Here is an 18,639-nt window from a genome sequence, read left to right as displayed (position 1 = left end):
TCATCTATCAACTACTTTCTAATGTTATATATACATATATATATATATATATACACACGGTGACTTATTTCTTTCTATATCTCTCTGACAGTGCAGTTGTTTATTTACATTAATTTCTCCTAACTTTCATCTCTAAACATTCCCTCTCTCTGACTTATCCACTGGTACCAGCTATTCCATATTTTAAAGTATTTTGAATCTTCCTTATCCTGTAATTTTAGGGTTAATTTATCCATCTCTGCGCATACATAGATTTTCTGTATTACTTCCTGATCAGTTGGCAAACGGTCTATTTTCCAAAGTTGTGCCAACGCTAATCTTGCCGCTGTTATAATGTGGAGTATTAGGTATTTTATGTCCTTCCTAATATTCTTATTGATCATGCCGAGTAAAAAGACTTCAGGTGTTAATTCAATTTCGTGATTTGTTATCTCTAATATCCACGTTTTTATTTTGTTCCAGTATTTTTTGATTTTTGGGCAAAGCCACCAAGCATGGTAAAAAGTTCCCTGCGCTTTTTTACATTTCCAGCAGGCCGGGTTCACATTTGGATACATTTTTGCTAACCTTGCGGGTGGCAGATACCATCGGTACCACATTTTATAATGATTTTCTTTGTATGATACTGATTTTGTCATTCTATAGTTATCTTCCCATGCTCTTTCCCAATCTTCTAATTGTATATTATGCCCTATGTTCCTCGCCCAGGCTATCATCTGCCCTTTGACCAACTCTTCTGCCAGATCGAATTCGAGTAAATATTTGTAGATTTTTGAAATTAATTTCCCTTCTTTTGATTCTAATAGTTTGTCTAATCGATTTTGTTTTAAATCTATTCCTTCTTCTTCTTGATCTTTTCTGAATCTTACTTTTATTTGCGAGTAGGGCCACCAGTCTATTCCTATTCCTTGTTCTTTGAGCTCTTCCCTAGTTTTCAATTTCCCCTGAACATCTACTATTTCTCTGTATCTTAGAATCTTTTGTTTTGATAATATGTTGGGGTGAGTTATTGCTTCTATAGTCGATAGCCAGCCAGGAATTTTCATGTAGTGTTTTTGTTTAATTTGTAGCCATGTGTTAATTAAAGATCTCCTAATTGTATGGTTATTAAAATGTTTATATATTTTATTTCCTGAACTCCATATAAAAGCGTGCCATCCCTTCATTAAATCATGCCCTTCTAAATTTAACAATCTTTGATTATCTAAGGTTATCCAATCTTTAATCCATAATAAACTGGCGGCCTTGTAATATTTATCCCATGCCGGGAGTCCAAATCCACCTCTACTTTTATCATCTTGTAGTATATTCAATTTTATTCTTGATTTCTTCCCTCCCCACACGAATTTTTTTGTTATTTTATCCAAATTATCAAAGAATTTCTTATCTAATTTTATTGGAACTGTTTGGAATAAATAAAGGAGTCTTGGCAGTATGTTTGATTTTATTGCTGCTATTATCCCCAATAAAGACAATTTTAGTTTCCCCCATTTTTCTAAATCTTCCTTTATTTTCTGGACTAAAGTATCATAATTGTCTTCTTTTATTGTTGTCGTTTTGGCCGTCAAATTTATCCCTAGGTATTTAACTTTTTTAACTGTCTGCAGACCGGATTCTTTTACTAATTTCTCTACCTGTTTTGTTGTCATGTTTTTTGTTATCATTTTTGTCTTTTCTTTATTAATTTTTAAACCTGCTACCTTTCCAAATTTTTCAATCTCTTTTATTAATTTTGGTGTTGTTTCTAATGGGTTTTCTGCGAAAAAAACAAGGTCGTCTGCAAATGCTTGGACCTTGTAATCCTCTCTCTTGATCTTTAGTCCTTGAATTTCTTTATTTGCTCTAATTCTGATTAGTAAATTTTCCAATGTTAAAATAAATAGTAAGGGGGAGAGTGGACATCCCTGCCTTACTCCCTTATTTATTCCAAAAAATTTTGTTGGGTCACCATTCACCAAAACACATGCTTTCTGATTCTGATATATCGATGTTATCATTTTAGTGAATCTTTCTCCAAAATTCATACTTTTGATTTGTTGCTTCATAAATTGCCAATTGACTTGGTCAAACGCTTTTTGTGCATCCAGAAAGATCAGTGCTACCTGTCTCTCTGGATGCACCTCATAATATTCTAAAACATCCAATGCTATTCTTAAATTGTTTTTTATCTGCCTTGTAGGCAGAAAACCATTTTGGTCCTGGTGTATTTTATTTTGTAATATTATTTTCATCCTGTTGGCAATTATACTCATGAAAACTTTATAATCGGTATTCAACAAAGAAATCGGCCTGTAATTTTTTATTAATGTGGTATCTGTCCCCTCTTTAGGTATTAAGGAGATATATGCTTCTTTCCATGTGTTGGGTAGCTTTGCCTCCATTAGGGCCTCATTATATATTTCTAACAGTATTCCATTTAATGGATCTCCAAATGTCTTATAGAATTCTATTGGTAAACCGTCTGTCCCCGGGGTTTTGTTATTTTTTTGCCTCTTCAGTGCCTCTTTTAATTCCCCCATCGTAATCTCCTTATTTAATAATTCTCTTTCTTCCTCTGTTAGTATTTGCAATCCCTCCCCTTTTAAATAATATTCGATTTCCTCCTCTGTTGCTATATCCTTTTCGTACAATTTTTGATAATATTGGACTATTATGTCTTTTTTTCCCTCTAGAGCCCATTGAATCCTTCCCTCATCATCTCGTAATTTCTGAATTGTTCTTTTTTCTCTTTCCTTCCTCAGCCTATACGCCAGCCATCTCCCTGGTTTGTTTGCGTTTTCGAAATAGTTTTGTCTTGTATATTTCAATGCTGTTACATAATTCCCCTGCTCTAATATGTTTAGGTTATGTTTTGCTGTTAACCAATTTAACCTTGTTTTTTCATCCCCTGGGTTTCTTTGCAAATTACATTCCCAATTTTGAATTTCTTCTAATAATTTATTATATTCTTTCTCTCTCTCTTTTCTCCGTTTTACATTATATGATATCGTGAGGCCTCTTACATATGCTTTGGTTGTATCCCATAGATTTTGTAGGGAAGTGTGTTGCTTTGTGTTTTCCTTATAAAACCATTCTAGCTCCTTTTCTATATAATTCTTATACTCTTTTTCTTGCAGTGTCTGTGTGTTCATAGTCCATCTATTCTTCTTTCTCTGCTGGCCTCTCCACTTCATCGTTATCGGGTTGTGGTCAGCCCAATTATTTGGTAAAATATCTACTTCTTCTATTTCCATTATTAACATCTTAGTTACCCAAACCATATCCAACCTTGACCATGATTTATGCGGATTCGAATAATATGTATACTTTCTTACTTTGGGATTAAGACATCTCCAACTATCTACCATATCTAACTCTTCCACCATATCCATAAAGGTTTTAGGTAATATATTTTTTTTATTTTTGTTTTGCTGACCACATTCATAGTCTTTTCTTACATCTAAGATTGCATTAAAATCCCCAATCAAACAGACATTCTCCATTTTTTGTTCTATAATTTTCTCATGCACTTTTTTGTAGAATTCTAATTGTTGACTATTTGGGGCGTATATTACTACCAATAATATCTTTTTGAGGTCAAGATTTAGCTCTACCATGACTATCCTACCTTCTGTATCCACATACCTCATATTACTATCTATTCCTTCCTTAATATATACCACCACTCCTTTTTTTTTTTCCTCTGCCAATGAAGCGTATTCTTTACCTAATTTTTTATATTGTATATATTTAATATCCTGTTTTCTTATATGTACCTCCTGGAGGCACACAATGTCTGATTTTTGTTTCAAAATTTTTTTGTAAGTTTGGTGTCGTTTGGATGGTGAGTTGAGTCCATTAACATTTACAGATAGTATTTTTAAAGTCCGTTCCATTTTTTTTTTTATTGACTTTCCTGTTGTTTCTTCTTTATTTCTTCCTGTTCCTTTTTTTTGCCTCTTGTCTGCACTCCTTCCTCTTCCTGGGTCTCTTCTTCATCTACTTTCCCTCCTTGTTGTAGTGTTCTTTCCCGATCTCTCTTCTGTTTTCCTTTGATATTTCGTCCTTCCTCTTCTCTATTACCATTTGTTGCTTCAGCACCCATCATTTGGTCATATAGTTCTTTTGCTTTGCTGTGCGAGTCCACCTTGATTTTCTTTCCCTGCCACGTTATTAACATTCCTTCCGGGGTTATCCATTTGAATGGTATATATCTTCTGTTTAGTAACGTGGCCAGGAACCAATAATCTCTTCGCAAATCTCGTATTCTTTTAGGTACTTGCTTTAGGGTGATTATTTCTTTATTTCTATAATACATTGGTTCATCCTTTGTTATCTTATATACAATATCCCTCACCTTCCTTCTTACAAATCTTATGTGTACCTCTCGAGGGAGTTTGTTTTGTCGTGCATAGTTAGTGTGGACTCGGTAAACTTCGTCTAGTTCATTAATTATCTCGTCTTTTTCTCTCTGGAGTGCCTCTGCTATCATCTCAGCCATTACCATCGTCAGATCTTCCTCCCGGTCTTCCGCTACGTTCTGAAAACGCAAATAGAATGCTGCCTTCTCCATTTCTAATTGGGCCACGGTGTTCTCAAGTTCCTTATTTAATCCTGTCATTTTTGTATCTAATGCTTCTAGTTTTTCTTCCGTCAATTCAGTTTTTTGTTCTATTTCTTTTATCTTTTGGTCATTTTTTTGAATGATTTCTTGTATTAAGTCCATTTTTCCATCAATCTTTTGAATGTCATTCTTGACTTCTCTCTTTACCTCGTCCATGTCTTTTCTGGATTGTTCATGGTTTCTGGTCATACACTCTTGCATTTTGGCCATAGTTTCCTGAATTGTTATGAGCGTGGCCTGCATTGTTGGCATATTAGGTGTGCTGGGTTGCTTGTCTGATGCAAACATTCCCTCCAAGGTTTTCTGTGTCACTGGGGAGGCCGTTGTTCCTGTTAAAAATGGTGTTGGCTTCTTAGCTGTTTTCAACGTGGTTGTGGTAGTGCTAGTCATTTCTTTCAAAATCTTGTATTGTTCTCCCAGTATTTTATCAACTTTCTCCCAAGTCACCATCCAAATTTCTATAATTTCTATAATTCCTTTCTTTTCTTTTCTCTTTTTCCCCCCTCTCCTTATAAAAGATCAATCCAATAAGCCTTCTTTAAATAGATAAATTCTTTTAAATAATTAATTCTCTCTATGTAAAGTTATATATAATTCAGTTAAGAATGTGATAAGAATATAGATATAAATATAAATATAAATATAAATATGAGTATAAATATTGCTACCAGTATAAATATATATATAAATAAATATCTTATCTAATTAAAGACTATAATCAATTAAAGACAATTAATCAATTCTTAGTATCTTAATATCTAGTAATTAATTATTCAATAAAATCCACAAACATAAAATATTCTAATAATATATACTAGTTAATCTATAGTAATTAATTAATTAATCGTAATATAATGCTCTAATAATAATACTTCTAAATCTCTATGTATTATAAATATTTTCTAAACTAATTAGGTATACTCTATATTTCTTAATTGATTAATTCCAATAAATAACATTAATATTAATTCATCTATACTTAAGTAAAGAAAATAATAATAAGTTGGAGCAGTGCTTTTCAATGTTTTTGTTGGCCTCAGTATGTTTTCAATAAAGAGGAGAAAAAAAAAACAAAAAACAAGTTCTTTTACAACTGTTGAAGTCTTTTCCGGTTACAGTATGGCGGCCTCTATTCTGCACAGTCACTGTATGTAATCCTTACTTTGCCAAGATTTTCTCACTCCTTCCGCTCAGGCAGCTAGCAGCGGGGGTAAAAAAAAAAAAAAAAAAAAAAAAAAGAGAGTCCATTCTTCTTTTAATCTCCTCTGTTTAAGTTATTTCTCCTCACCTCCGTTTGTCTGTTTTAAAGTTTTTAAAACTTTCTTCGCTGCTCCGTATTTTGCCCCTTCCTCTTTGCTCGCCTTTTCAGTTGCCGCCCGGTTCCACTTTGAGATCTTCCTTCTTCACGCTGTCCCTCCGGAAAGAAAAGAAACTTTCTCCTCGGTTTTGCGCCAAAATTAATAGTCCAAATTAGTTCTGTTTCTGTTCGACCTCAGCAATTCTGCACTGTACTCCCTCCTTTACTCCCAGTGATCTCAATCGGCTCGTTCGAGTCTCCGGGCCGACTGTGCTCACCGCGCCAGCCGACTTCTTCCCGAGCCTGGATTGAGGGCTCTTTACGGTACGGCGGGAGATCGCACCTCTCCTCGCCTCCCCCAAAGCTTCCCCTCTTTATTCCCGGTCTCTTCGGGACTGGTCTCCGCCAAAAACAGGCACCAAAACTCGGAAAATCGGCAACAGAGAGAGAGCGCTTCTCTTCTGTGCCGCCACGACTCTTACGTCACCGCCGGAAGTCCCAACTCTGTTATTCTATTCTATTCTATTCTATTCTGTTCTGTTCTGTTCTGTTCTGTTCTGTTCTAGTCTAGTCTAGTCTAGTCTAGTCTAGTCTAGTCTAGTCTAGTCTAGTCTAGTCTACTCTACTCTACTCTACTCTACTCTACTCTACTCTACTCTACTCTACTCTACTCTATGCCTTCCTCACCAGCAATCAACATCCAAATGAGCAGAGATTAACACCAATATTAATATTAGAAAAGACTCCTATTAGTACAGGTAATCCTCAACTGAGTGTAAGTCATTTAGTGACCATTTGAAGTTACAATGGCATTGGAAAAAGTTTTTCACACTTACAACTGTTAAATGGTCATGTGATCAAAATTCTGATGCCTGGCAACTGACTCATATTTATGACGGTTGCAATCTCCCAGGGTCATGTGATCCCTTTTGTGACCTGACAAACGAAGTATATAAGAAAGCCAGATTCACTTAACATCCGTGTTACTAACTTCACAACTGCAGGGATTCACTTACCAGCTACGGAAAGAATGATTGCAAAACAGGGCAAAGCTCCCTTAAGAACTGTCTCACTTGGCAACAGAAATTTTGGGCTCAATGGTAATAATTCAAGGACTACCAGAAAATTCTGGAAAACAATTGCAACTCTGAATATTTTCGGATGATGATTGGGGCTCTCTGATATTGATCATTAACTTCTGAATTATGATGTTTCTTCAGTGATGTTTGGTCGTTTTCTGGTTTCCCTTAAAAATTTCTCTCTTCCACTCGTAAACATTTAAATCAGGAGTGACTTATCCGTCACTCCACCATACCATTTGTAGCTCCCTGCATTGCAGGGTTATCGTTCTGAAACACGGTAGCTATGTAGCCTTGAGTTATTTGTGAAAATAATAACAGTGGGATACAAAGTAATAAATAAAAATAAATAAAATAACCCATGCAAATATATCCTGGTTCTGATTAAGATAATAGGCTGTACAACTTCAGTCTTGTGGCTAGAAAGCAAGATGGCTTGGGTGTTCCTCCTTGAAGCTAAACCAGTCTTTAGGAATTTCCCAGCAAAATCCCCCTCTTATTAAATTTATTCCGACATCATTAGACTTCTTCATCATTATTATTCCACCAGGTCACCTTATGACCACCGTCTGCAGCTGGCAGCAAAACAATGTTTATAAGCCACACAACTGTCTCAGTATCCCAAGATGGCATTGCGGTTCAGCAAAAGCTAAACAGAATGTAACAGCCCCTGGTTCAGATGAAATCTCACATTTGGGTTTTGGTGGTGGTGTTTTTTTTTTCAAGGAATGCCTTTTGCTGTTGTTTAACCTGCCATCTGCTGCCAAGCAAGACAATGGAGCCTTTGATGAGCAGGGAGAATCCACCAGGTCTCTGTTTTATTGTAGACAAGGCTACCTCTCCTGTAATAGGAGACTTATTAAATGTGGCACTTTCCAGGTACCGTTGTCAAACTACATCATTAGGAATGGCAAAAACCTCTGGATTTTTCTCCTGGGGGTATAGGGGGAAAGGGTGTTTGCCGAAGGTTATGATTATAGTGTGTTTTAATATGTAACCTTTTATTGTAAACAGCCCTCTCAATGATGTCTGGGTTTTGTTTGTCACAAAGTTATATGTTTGAGCCAAGTTAATAATTGATGGAGCTATACTGGTAATTTATTGCACCGGCCACTGAGGTGCAATTTGCTGACTGCTCCTTGCTTTTTTTTATTATTATTATTTGCCTGCCGATTTGGAAAAGAAAGATATTTCTCACCTGGTCAGGTTGTTAAGGAATACCCCAGCTATCCATTGCTAGCTATCCAGGGCCGGTAGATGTCCATTTTGAATGAAAGAACCTCACAAAACTGAGTAAAACCTGATTCTCGTTTTCTGAACAAGCCTGAGTAACTTTTGTCAGTTTTCAAAAAGCCTTCCTTTTGAAAGAAAGCATGGGACTGCAGTTAAACCATCATATTAGAAACACGTTGGTCTATGGTGAAGGCCATTGCTGGGTGGGCATGGCCATGGTGGGTGTGGCCTAGTTAGCCTCCTGCACCATGGCGGGGGGCCATTTTTGCCCTCCCCGGGCTCCAGAGGCTTTCCTCGAGCCTCCGGGTGGGTGAAAACAGCCTCCCCAGGCTCCAGAGGCCCTCTGGAGGCTGGAAATGGGCCCGTTTCCGGCCTTCCCAAACTTCCGGTAGGCCTGTTTTTTGCCCTCCCTGAGCCTCCACACACACCCTGCACTTACCTGCATCCAAAATGGGCTGCTTGGGGACTTCTGGGAGGGGCAGTGTGGACGGGGCCATCCAGGAGTGGGATTTGGGGGTTCTCCGAACTGCACAGAATCTTAGCTAGAGGTTCTCCCGAACACCTGCGAACCCCCCAGGTGAAGGCACCAATCTGGAAACCAGGAGACAGTGAGTTCTAGTCCCACTTTAGGCATGAAGGCCGTCTGGGTGACTTTGGGCCAATCACCAGGAGACTCTGTTCTAGTTCCATCTTAGGCTGTGGTAGCCAAAAATGGAGCTCGGGAACCTGTTTTCAGTGGCAGAGCACTCAACACGAGTGACGTTGAGATGGTCACACCCACCCTGGCTCCTCCACCCCGCCCCCCCAAGGTCAAACACAACTCTGATGTGGCCCTCAATGAAATCGAGTTTGACACCCTTGCTCTAAAAGAATGACAAACAAATGCAGATTTTCTAGCATTATGGGATAGTCCTTGAAAACACACAAAAACCTGTGACATTGCCACAGCCTAGACCACAATCAATCTACACATCTCAACTCTTGAATTTTTGTTGTGAACTCTGAACAGGACAAGGTTTGGTACATGGAATGCCAATCCTGTTTGTCTGTTTTAAAAAATCTTGTCTTCCTAAATTTTTATATCATGAATTAATTTCATTTAGGCCAGTGGTGAAATTCAATTTTTTTTACTAACGGTTCTGTGGGCGTGGCTTGGTGGGCATGGTGTGGCTTGGTGGGCGTGGCAGGGGAAGGTTACTGCAAAATCTCCATTCCCACCCCACTCCAGGGGAAGGATATTGCAAAATCTCCATTCCCATCCCACTCTGGGGCCAGCCAGAGGTGGTATTTGCCGGTTCTCTGAACTACTCAAAATTTCCGCTACCGGTTCTCCGGAACCTGTCAGAACCTGCTGGATTTCACCCGTGATTTAGCCGTTTTGCTAATCTCTATTGGAAAAATAAATATCTTTTTGCAAAATATTGCAAGGCACTTCTGATTTACTTCTGATTTGGCACACTAGGGAATAACTACTTAGCGGGAAAGGAGGCCTTTAGGTGTGCATGCATGATCGCATGCACATGTATGCTCTACCCTGAAACATGTTTGTACATTTGTGGCAACTATTGATTCCACAATATTTCCTATCAGCCATTGGGCAAGGAACAGCCAAGAGGAATCTCTGAAATAGTTTGGGACAATTGTTTTTGAGGATGTTTGATTTACTATTCAAGCACAGACAGCTGTCATCGGGGAAGAGGCAGCATGCCAAGCAGAGGGGAGAGGAGGGAAGAGCACCAGAAGAGAGCTAAATGTTGTTTATAGGCAGATCTATTAAATGGATTTTGTAACAGATCCACTCTTGATTCCTACAAAGATGCCTTTTTAAATGAGGTTTACATCACACATAGCAATTCATCTTCTGCAAAATTCCCACTAAGTTCTTTTGCTTTTCCTAGACAGAAGCACTGGAGTGTTTGTTTATGGTGGGGAGGCAGGGGTGGGTTCTACTTACCTTTACCAGTTCGCAACGGGATCGCGCACGTGCACTCACTTCGCGCACGCGTGCACCGAGCTTCTACACATGCCTCCCGCCAGTTTTACTACTGGTTCTTGTGAACCAGTCCGAACCGGGGGCAACCCACCACTGGGGGGAGGCACTTAAATTTGGGGAAAAGGATGAGAGTCTGCAATGGATCATATATGTGAATAAATAAATAAATAAATAACTTTATTGTCATTGTACGTGTATACACAGTATACCCATACAACAAAATTCACTTAACACCCAAAGACCAGGTTCAACACACATAACAATCCCCAAACACACTCCCACCCACCACAAATTCCCCACCCCTAAACCACCCAAACATCCACACAACAGACCAAGTAATGCTGTCCAACAGCTCACTGATGGTGGCCTTTAGTTCATTGTTGAATGCAATTATAGCTCTGGGATAAAAATTATTCAGAAGACGTGTGGTCCGAGTTTTAATTGTTCTGTATCTTCTGCCAGAAGGCAACAGTCCAAAAAGATTGTAAGCAGGATGGGAAGAGTCTCTGAGAATGTTATGCAACTTCTTCAAACAGCGAGATTCGAAGATGTCATCCAGGGCTGGTAGCTGGAGCCCGATGATATTCTGGGCAGTTTTAATGATTCTCTGTAGAGCTTTTTTGTCCACTGCAGAGCTGCTCCCATACCATGCAAGAATGCCGTATGTCATGACACTCTCAATGGTGCTGCGATAGTAGAACAGAAGTAGATGCTGAGATAGATTTATCTTCCTGAGCATTCTCAGGAAGAATGCTCATGAATGGAGTCAAGATTTTCATTTTTCCATGAATTCTTGGGTGGAATTGATTTATATTTGTTTACTTAATTTCTCACAAAGCAGGGGATGAGACTGCCCACTCCTAAGTTTTTCAGAATCATTTATGGTATACATAAGGTGTATCCATAAATGGTATCCATAAGTTATGAGATATAGATGACAGATTGGATGGATGGATGGATGCAGGGGTGGGCTTCAAAAATTTTAGCAAGGGGTTCTCTGCCCAGTTGCTGGGTGGACGTGGCCTAGTCTGCCTCCTGCACCACTGCAGGGGGGCGTTTTTGCCCTCCCCAGGCTCTAGAGGCCCTCTGGAGGACTCCTTCCTGAACTTCTGGTAGGCCCATTTTTCGCCCTCCCCAAGACTCCGCGTGCCCCCTGCACTTACCTGCATCCAAAACGGGCCGCATGGGGACTCCTGGTAGGGGTGGGGTGGGGTGGGCGGGGCCAGCCAGGAGTGGGATTTGGGGGTTCTCTGAACTGCACAGAATCTTAGTTAGAGGTTCTCCCGAAACTCTGTGAACCCCCAGCAGCCCACCCCTGGATGGATGGATGGATGGATGGATGGATGGATGGATGGAGGCTGCAATGGAGAAAACGTTTGAAGAATAATATCAGCTCTACAAGGCAGACCAGACTACAAATCACGTAGGCCTAGAACTACTTTTATTACAATAGGTATAGTACCAGAATCTTGCAAGTCTGAATGTGCTTCCTCTCCTCTTTTCATGTGATTGGAAGTACCTATTTGAAGTGTTTTTGTAAATCTCTTTCTTGGCATGAACTCAAGGCATGTTCATCAATATGTAGATACTTTCCGTTGTTGACTCTATTGAAAAGGCAATGCACTGGATTGAAAACTTCATAAGTAGCTGGGTGCTTGATACTATATGATATATATATTGCCTGGTTTGAGAAATGTCAAATCTTTAAAACCCAGGGTTTCTCAGTCTTGGCAGTTTGAAGACATGTGGACTTCCAACTCCCAGAATTCCTTAACCAACCACACAAAAGTTGCCAAGGTTGAGAATCACTGCTTTAAGCATTGAAGTGGCCTTTTCAGATGTCCTGGAGATAGAAAAAGACAAGATCAACAGATCAGATCTACTGCCTATCCTTTTCTTATTCCCATTCTTATTATATCGGTAAATCAACTGCCTCGCTTACGAAAGATGTCATTCATATCTCTTCACGTGACTTTTCTTGAAATCAAGTTTTTTTTCCCTTCTGAGGGTTTTTGTGGTTTCCAAAGGCTGCCAAGAATAATATACGTGAAATTACAAGCCTATCAGTTTTACTTGGGGGATACTGCTAGAGGAAGAGGCATGCTATTTATAAAACAGGAAAACTAAGCTGTAGTTTCTTCTCTGGCATTGTGAGATTGACTAGAGGGGATTAAGATCAATTTTCTGATAAAATCCACTTGTGAAATTGACTAGAGAACAAAGTGGCAAGGGAAACTTTGTTGGAAGGGGAATTCCCCCTATTTTCCCCCCCTTTCTCCAAATAATTGCTTGGGCATGAAATACTTTCTTTTCTTTTTTCAAAATCTACATCAGATGCACGGGACTGAAGGGGCAATGTGCCGAAATGAAGGTACAATAGATCAAACCTATATACATTTGCAGACAAAAAAAAGGACTTTGAAAAATAGTCCGTGGTAGCATCTGAAATCTGTGACTCCATGTCACAGACCCCTCACATCCTGGACATAAATGGTTTCAACTTCTACCCTCAAAAAGACACTATAAGGCACTGCACACCAAACCAACTAGACACAAGGACAGTTTTTTCCCGAATGCCATCACTCTGCTTAACAACTAATTCCCACAACACTGTCAAATAATTTACTAAGACTGTATTACTATTATTCTTTTCTTCCTTACTAGTATCTATCTCTTCCCACTTATTACTATAACCATCTTGCTTGTATCTTTCAATTATATTGTTTTTGTTTGTTTCCTAGTACGATTTGATAGCTTATTAGTAACCTTGACTGTCACTAAGTGTTGTATCTTTTTATTCTTAATGAATGTATTGTATTCTCCTTATGAGCATATATACCAAAGACAAATTCCTTGTGTGTCCAATCACACTTGGCCAATAAAGAATTCTATTCTATTCTATTCATCAGTTAGGCAGCTGAGATGTGTGCTTTATGCACATGTTAGAGAACAGGAGCTATTACATTACATTTTTAATCCAATACCAATTAAATAGCAATTGCATTTTGGAACATTCCTACCACCATATCATTGCATGCATAAAAGTGGATGTCTTGACCTTTATTAACTTCCTTCTCTCAGCCTGGACAAGGAGTTCCTGCGGATTTTACTCTGCTAGTCTTTGTCTAGTGATGCTCATCTCCATTTCAAGGCCATTGAGCCATCACTGTCCAAAACATGTGGCCAGCATGAGTCATGTAATGCTGTTACCTTCACACTATATACATTAATCTACTTTGCATTAGCATGCTTGCAAATTGCTAGTTTGGCAGGAGTTGGGATGAGGATGGGAGCTCACCCCATCTCATGGTGCTCAGGTCTTGAACCTGGGTTGCTGGCTTTTCCAGCCAACAAGCCCAGCGTCTTAACCACTGAGCCACCACACCGCCCCTCAACCTGAATAGGCTGGTCAAAAAGAGATCCAACTCAGCAATCCCCATAATAATAATACAAGCTGTACTTTCCTAAGAATTTGCATTTAATTATGAAAACTTATATGGCTATCCAACTCCCTCTGAGTGACTCCAGGTAAAGGTAAAGGTTCCCCTTGCACATATGTGCTAGTCGTTCCCGACTCTAGGGGGCAGTGCTCATCTCTGTTTCAAAGCCAAAGAGCTAGCGCTGTCCGAAGATGTCTCCGTGGTCATGTGGCCGGCATGACTGAATGCCAAAGGCACACGGAACGCTGTTATCTTCCCACCAAAGGTGGTCCCTATTTTTCTACTTGCATTTTTTATGTGCTTTCGAACTGCTAGGTTGGTAGAAGCTGGGACAAGTAACAGGAGCTCATACTGTTGCACAGCACTAGGGATTCGAACCGCTGAACTGCCAACCTTTTGATCAACAAGCTCAGCATCTTAGCCACTGAGCCAACCACGTCCCTCCAGGTGACTTACAAAGATACAAAAGCCCAATGCAAGAAAAATAGAAAAACAATACACACACACACCCAGCAACGACAATCAAATGAACCACTTGATGGGTTCTATCCCACTCTGCAGTCCCCAGGTCCGCTGGCAAAACTAGATCTTCAGAGCCTTGCAAAAGAGTATCAATCTGATACTCAGGACCCAGATTGTTGGGGAGCAATATGATTACTCTGTAAACCACTTAGAGAGGGCTATAAAAAGCACTATAAGTCCAAGTGCTATTGCTATCGAAGAGGGAGCCAATCACCACAGAGAAGGCCCTTCTTTTTGGTCCTGCTAGGTGTACCTCCTTAGTAGAGAGGACCCATAACATTCTCTGCCTCCTCACAATGATGGGTTCGGTTGATGTGACCGGAAAAAGATGGTCCTTCAAATAACATGGTCCCAAGCCATGTAGGACTCTGATGGTGGCAACCAGCACTTTGAATTGGACAATCATTTCACTGCTCAAGTGCAATGAGACAGAGAATGAAGTCCTATAAATCCAGCAGATTTGTTATTGTTGTTAGTTGCGAAGTTGTGTCCAACCCATCGTGACCCCATGGACAACGTTCCTCCAGGCCTTCCTGTCCTCTACCATCCTCTGGAGTCCATTTAAGTTCACGAGTCACTGCTTCAGTGACTCCATCCAGCCACCTCGTTCTCTGTCGTCCCCTTCTTCTTTTGCCGTCAATCTTTCCCAGCATTAGGCTCTTCTCCAGTGAGTCTGGTTTCCAGCAGATAGAAACCAACAACTGTTCCACTACTTCTCATTTCCAGCACATAATGTTCCATAGGAGCCAGTGGCAGTTCTTTCTAGCTATCCAAGCAGAGGTGAAAGGATTGATGTAAATCCTTCAGGGTAATTTGTGGACTCATCAATGTTTTAAATCTTACTTGTGTGTGCACATGGAAAACTATTCCATTCTCTCACATCTGAGTCAAATCCATGATGACATTCACACCTTTGTGCTATATTTGCAAAGCTAAAGTTTCGGGAAGGCAAGGCATTCACTTTTTTAAAAAAAAAACAGCCAGACTCTTTCCATCAAAAGAAAAGTTGACTTTCCAGCCAAGATCTCCTTTTGCACTCTTACTAAAAAAAGCCCAGGGAAGAAAAATAAATATATGAATTTACTTGTAAGCATAAATAATGCCAAACATCCAATCCACAGATATATTCACATGTATTCATTTTAACCAATCTGCATTTAAAATCAGCCTAGATAACTATGCTTGGAAAGATCAAAACAAAAAAAACAAAAAAACACCAAACTCTTTCAATCATTTCTGTTAAATCTCATATCGGCCATATTTTGTAAATACACAGACAGAGCCAATGGTCCCACTGATGCTTCATTTCCCAATAATGAGAGAAGTGGTATTTACAGGAAAGATTTAAATATCTCTTTAGCACCAGACCATACATTTTTGTACGTTATGGATGAACCCCTTAATGCGTGGATGAATAATGTATCCATCTAATTAAATTTTTACAACATTCTAGTACTAGACTGTCAAATATTTGTTTGCAGTTTGCTTCCTCATTATACTGTCACGTAATTCTCTCTCTTTCAGTTCAGCATTGCTCTACTGTGAGAGAAGAAATTCAGCAGAAGAAATTGTCTAGCCTTGGTTTTGGATTTAAATAGAGTCAAGTCTAGTTAGTATTGGCTTGTTTAGATTTGTTTGCCACCCATCTCCCTTCAAGGCAACTCTAGGCAGCTTACAACATTAAAAGCCATTAAAACCACCAAGAATAAATATTTCTAGTAATGGTAAAAATTACAGTTAAAAAGATGAGGAAGGGAGCAGGAGATGCATGGAGGGAGGTGCACCTCCTGCTCTTAATCCATCAATCTTAATCTTAATCCACCTCTTAATCCGGGGCTGTCAAACTCGTGGCCCACAGGCTGGATGCGTCACACCCATGCCAAGTTTAGCAAAGGGGGAAAAAGTTCCGATACGTCACGTGACGCCGCCGTGACAACATGAGTTTGACACCCCATCTTTATCTATCAACATCTTCATCTGATAACCCCCTTTTAGGCCCCAGGCCAACTGGTAGACCCAGATCTTCAGGCCCTTAGGGAAGATCAGAATAGTGGGTGAGGATTTCGCCTCAAGGGGAGGGGAATAGTATGTTCCAAAGGGTGGGCACCATGCAGTGGTGAAATTCAGCCGGTTCTATCCAGCTTGGGCTCCACTCACTCACCTGGATGTCATCACATCCTGTTTTTGACCCTCTGCAGATGCGCAGAAGACTCTGCGCATGCATGGAGGAGGCGCGCACGCTCAAATTTGCGAACCAGTAGTGTTGTGGCCCATCAGTGGCCTGTACAGCTAGTAGCTGATTCCAACAGCGAGGAGGCTAGTGTGGTGCTGTGCCAGCAGCCTGTGCAGCTGGCACTCGAGTCAGACAATGAGGAGGCTGGAGAAGATGTGGTGCCAGAGGCAGGGATTCAGCCAGAGCCTTCAGAACCTCCAGAAGCTCCCATAAGTGAAGAGGACGAAGAGGAGGAGCCTCTTTTTGATGCATGGGCGCGCAGAGCTGCCAAACGGCAGGAGTGGTTCCTCAGGAGGAGGTCTCCTCGAGAGTAAGGCTTGGGGATAATTGGCCACTCCCTTAGCCTATTTAAGGAAGGACGACAACTGAGGCAATTTGCAGGGAACAACTTCGTTCACTCTCTTTCGCGTCCTGATCTTAGTTCTCTTATCAGTTTCCTGCAAATTTCTTCTGGGCTTTCTGCCAACCATATTAAGATCACGATTATTTATTCTTTGGATTCTTTGGATGTTAAGAAAGTTAATTAACAGCCTTTATTTGAAAAAGACTGATTTAATTTAGTAAACTAAGGTTTGTACAGACTTTGTGTGTGCTGCATTCTTTGGGATCTGTAGCTGGGGCAGAACATGACCTGTAGACTATATAGAAGAGATGGGGATGCTCCTGGGGAGGGGGTTGGGAAGCTACTGAGAAGTCCCAGGGCTGTAGACTATATAGGAGTGATGGTATGCTCCTACTTCAGATTTTATCTGAGTGAAAGATGTCTGAATAAATTGACTTCATTGGTCACCCCAAAGTTGTTGTTATTTAAAGACATCTCTTGCAATTATCATCCCTGCCTGTTCAGATGGGATCTCTTTGTGGACGTAATCTTAAAGCAGCTATTAAAAATATGAAACTAGTGAAAAATATTGTTCTTTTTACTCTTGCCACTGGTCTCGTGTTCAAAGTACATTAGCACGAAATGGTTATAACAACAACAAAAAAGAAATCCACAGAAAGTTATGAAACCAAGCTATGGAAATTACTTTTGGCATTTTCCAATTCTACTTGGAGATGCCAACAGTTGATCTTTACGATTATCAGAATACAATGCAAAATTTCTTCCATTTAGTATGAATACAAAGAGTGAGGTGAGCTTTGCCAAATGCCCCTAGTTGCTGGTTCTAATTAGAATTTTCTAAACATTTGTTCTCTGGCTAAATCAATGTTTCTAATTTTTTTTGTACACTGCACACTAACTGCTAATTGAGACAATCTAATTTAGCACAAAGCAAAATATTTGGGTGATGCATGTATATTCAGTCTGCTGGGTCTTGTTTAACAAATCATGGCTTAAGCTGCCCGGGAATGAAAGTGGGCTTTAGAAACTGAGTTTCTAAAAATTAAGAATTTCAGAATTTAAGGACAGAACTTCCATCACACAAAAGATAGTGTAACACAAGTTAGGCAGAAACGATCTCATAGATGACCCTCACTCTGTCAAGGACCTAGGAGTTTGACCTTTTCTCAAACTATCTAAGCCCCAGAGCTCACTGTAACAGCATTGCCAAAAAGGCCTTAAGAGTTGTTAACCTTATTTTGTGAAGCTTCTTCTCCGGTAACATTGAATTGTTAACCAGGGCGTACAAAACCTTTGCCAGACCAATTTTCGGATACAGCTCGTCTGCCTGGAATCCACACTGTATATCGGACATTAGTACGATTGAGCGGGTCCAGAGATATTTCACGAGAAGAGTACTCATAGTACTAGTATTATGAGTACTACTTATAATAGAATTCCTTATGCCACCAGGCTTGAAATTTTGGGCTTGGACGATCTGGAACTGCACCGCCTGCGATCTGATATAAGCATAGTACACAAAATTGTCTGCTACAGCATCTTACAGCATCAACGACTTCTTCAGCTTCAACCTCAATAATACACAGGCAAACAATTGATACAAACTCAAGGTAAACTGCTCCAAACTTGATTGCAGAAAATACGACTTCAGCAAGAGTGGTCAACACCTGGAATGATCTATCCGACTCCATTATTACATCCTCAAACCCTCACAACTTCAACTTTAAACTGTCTACCGTGGACCTCACCTCATTCCTAAGAGGTCCGTAAAGGGGGCGTGCATAAATGCACCAGCGTGCCTACCATCCCTGTCCTACTGTCCCCATTTATTTGTATTTACTTCCTTTTTTTCATGCTTACGTTCATACTTAACTTACGTTCATACTTGCTGAGTAT

Source organism: Pantherophis guttatus, chromosome 11, assembly GCF_059756535.1.
Source record: "Pantherophis guttatus breed Tessera chromosome 11, ASM5975653v1, whole genome shotgun sequence".
NCBI classification, from domain to species: Eukaryota; Metazoa; Chordata; class Lepidosauria; order Squamata; family Colubridae; genus Pantherophis; species Pantherophis guttatus.
Note: the sequence above shows the minus strand (reverse complement) of the source record.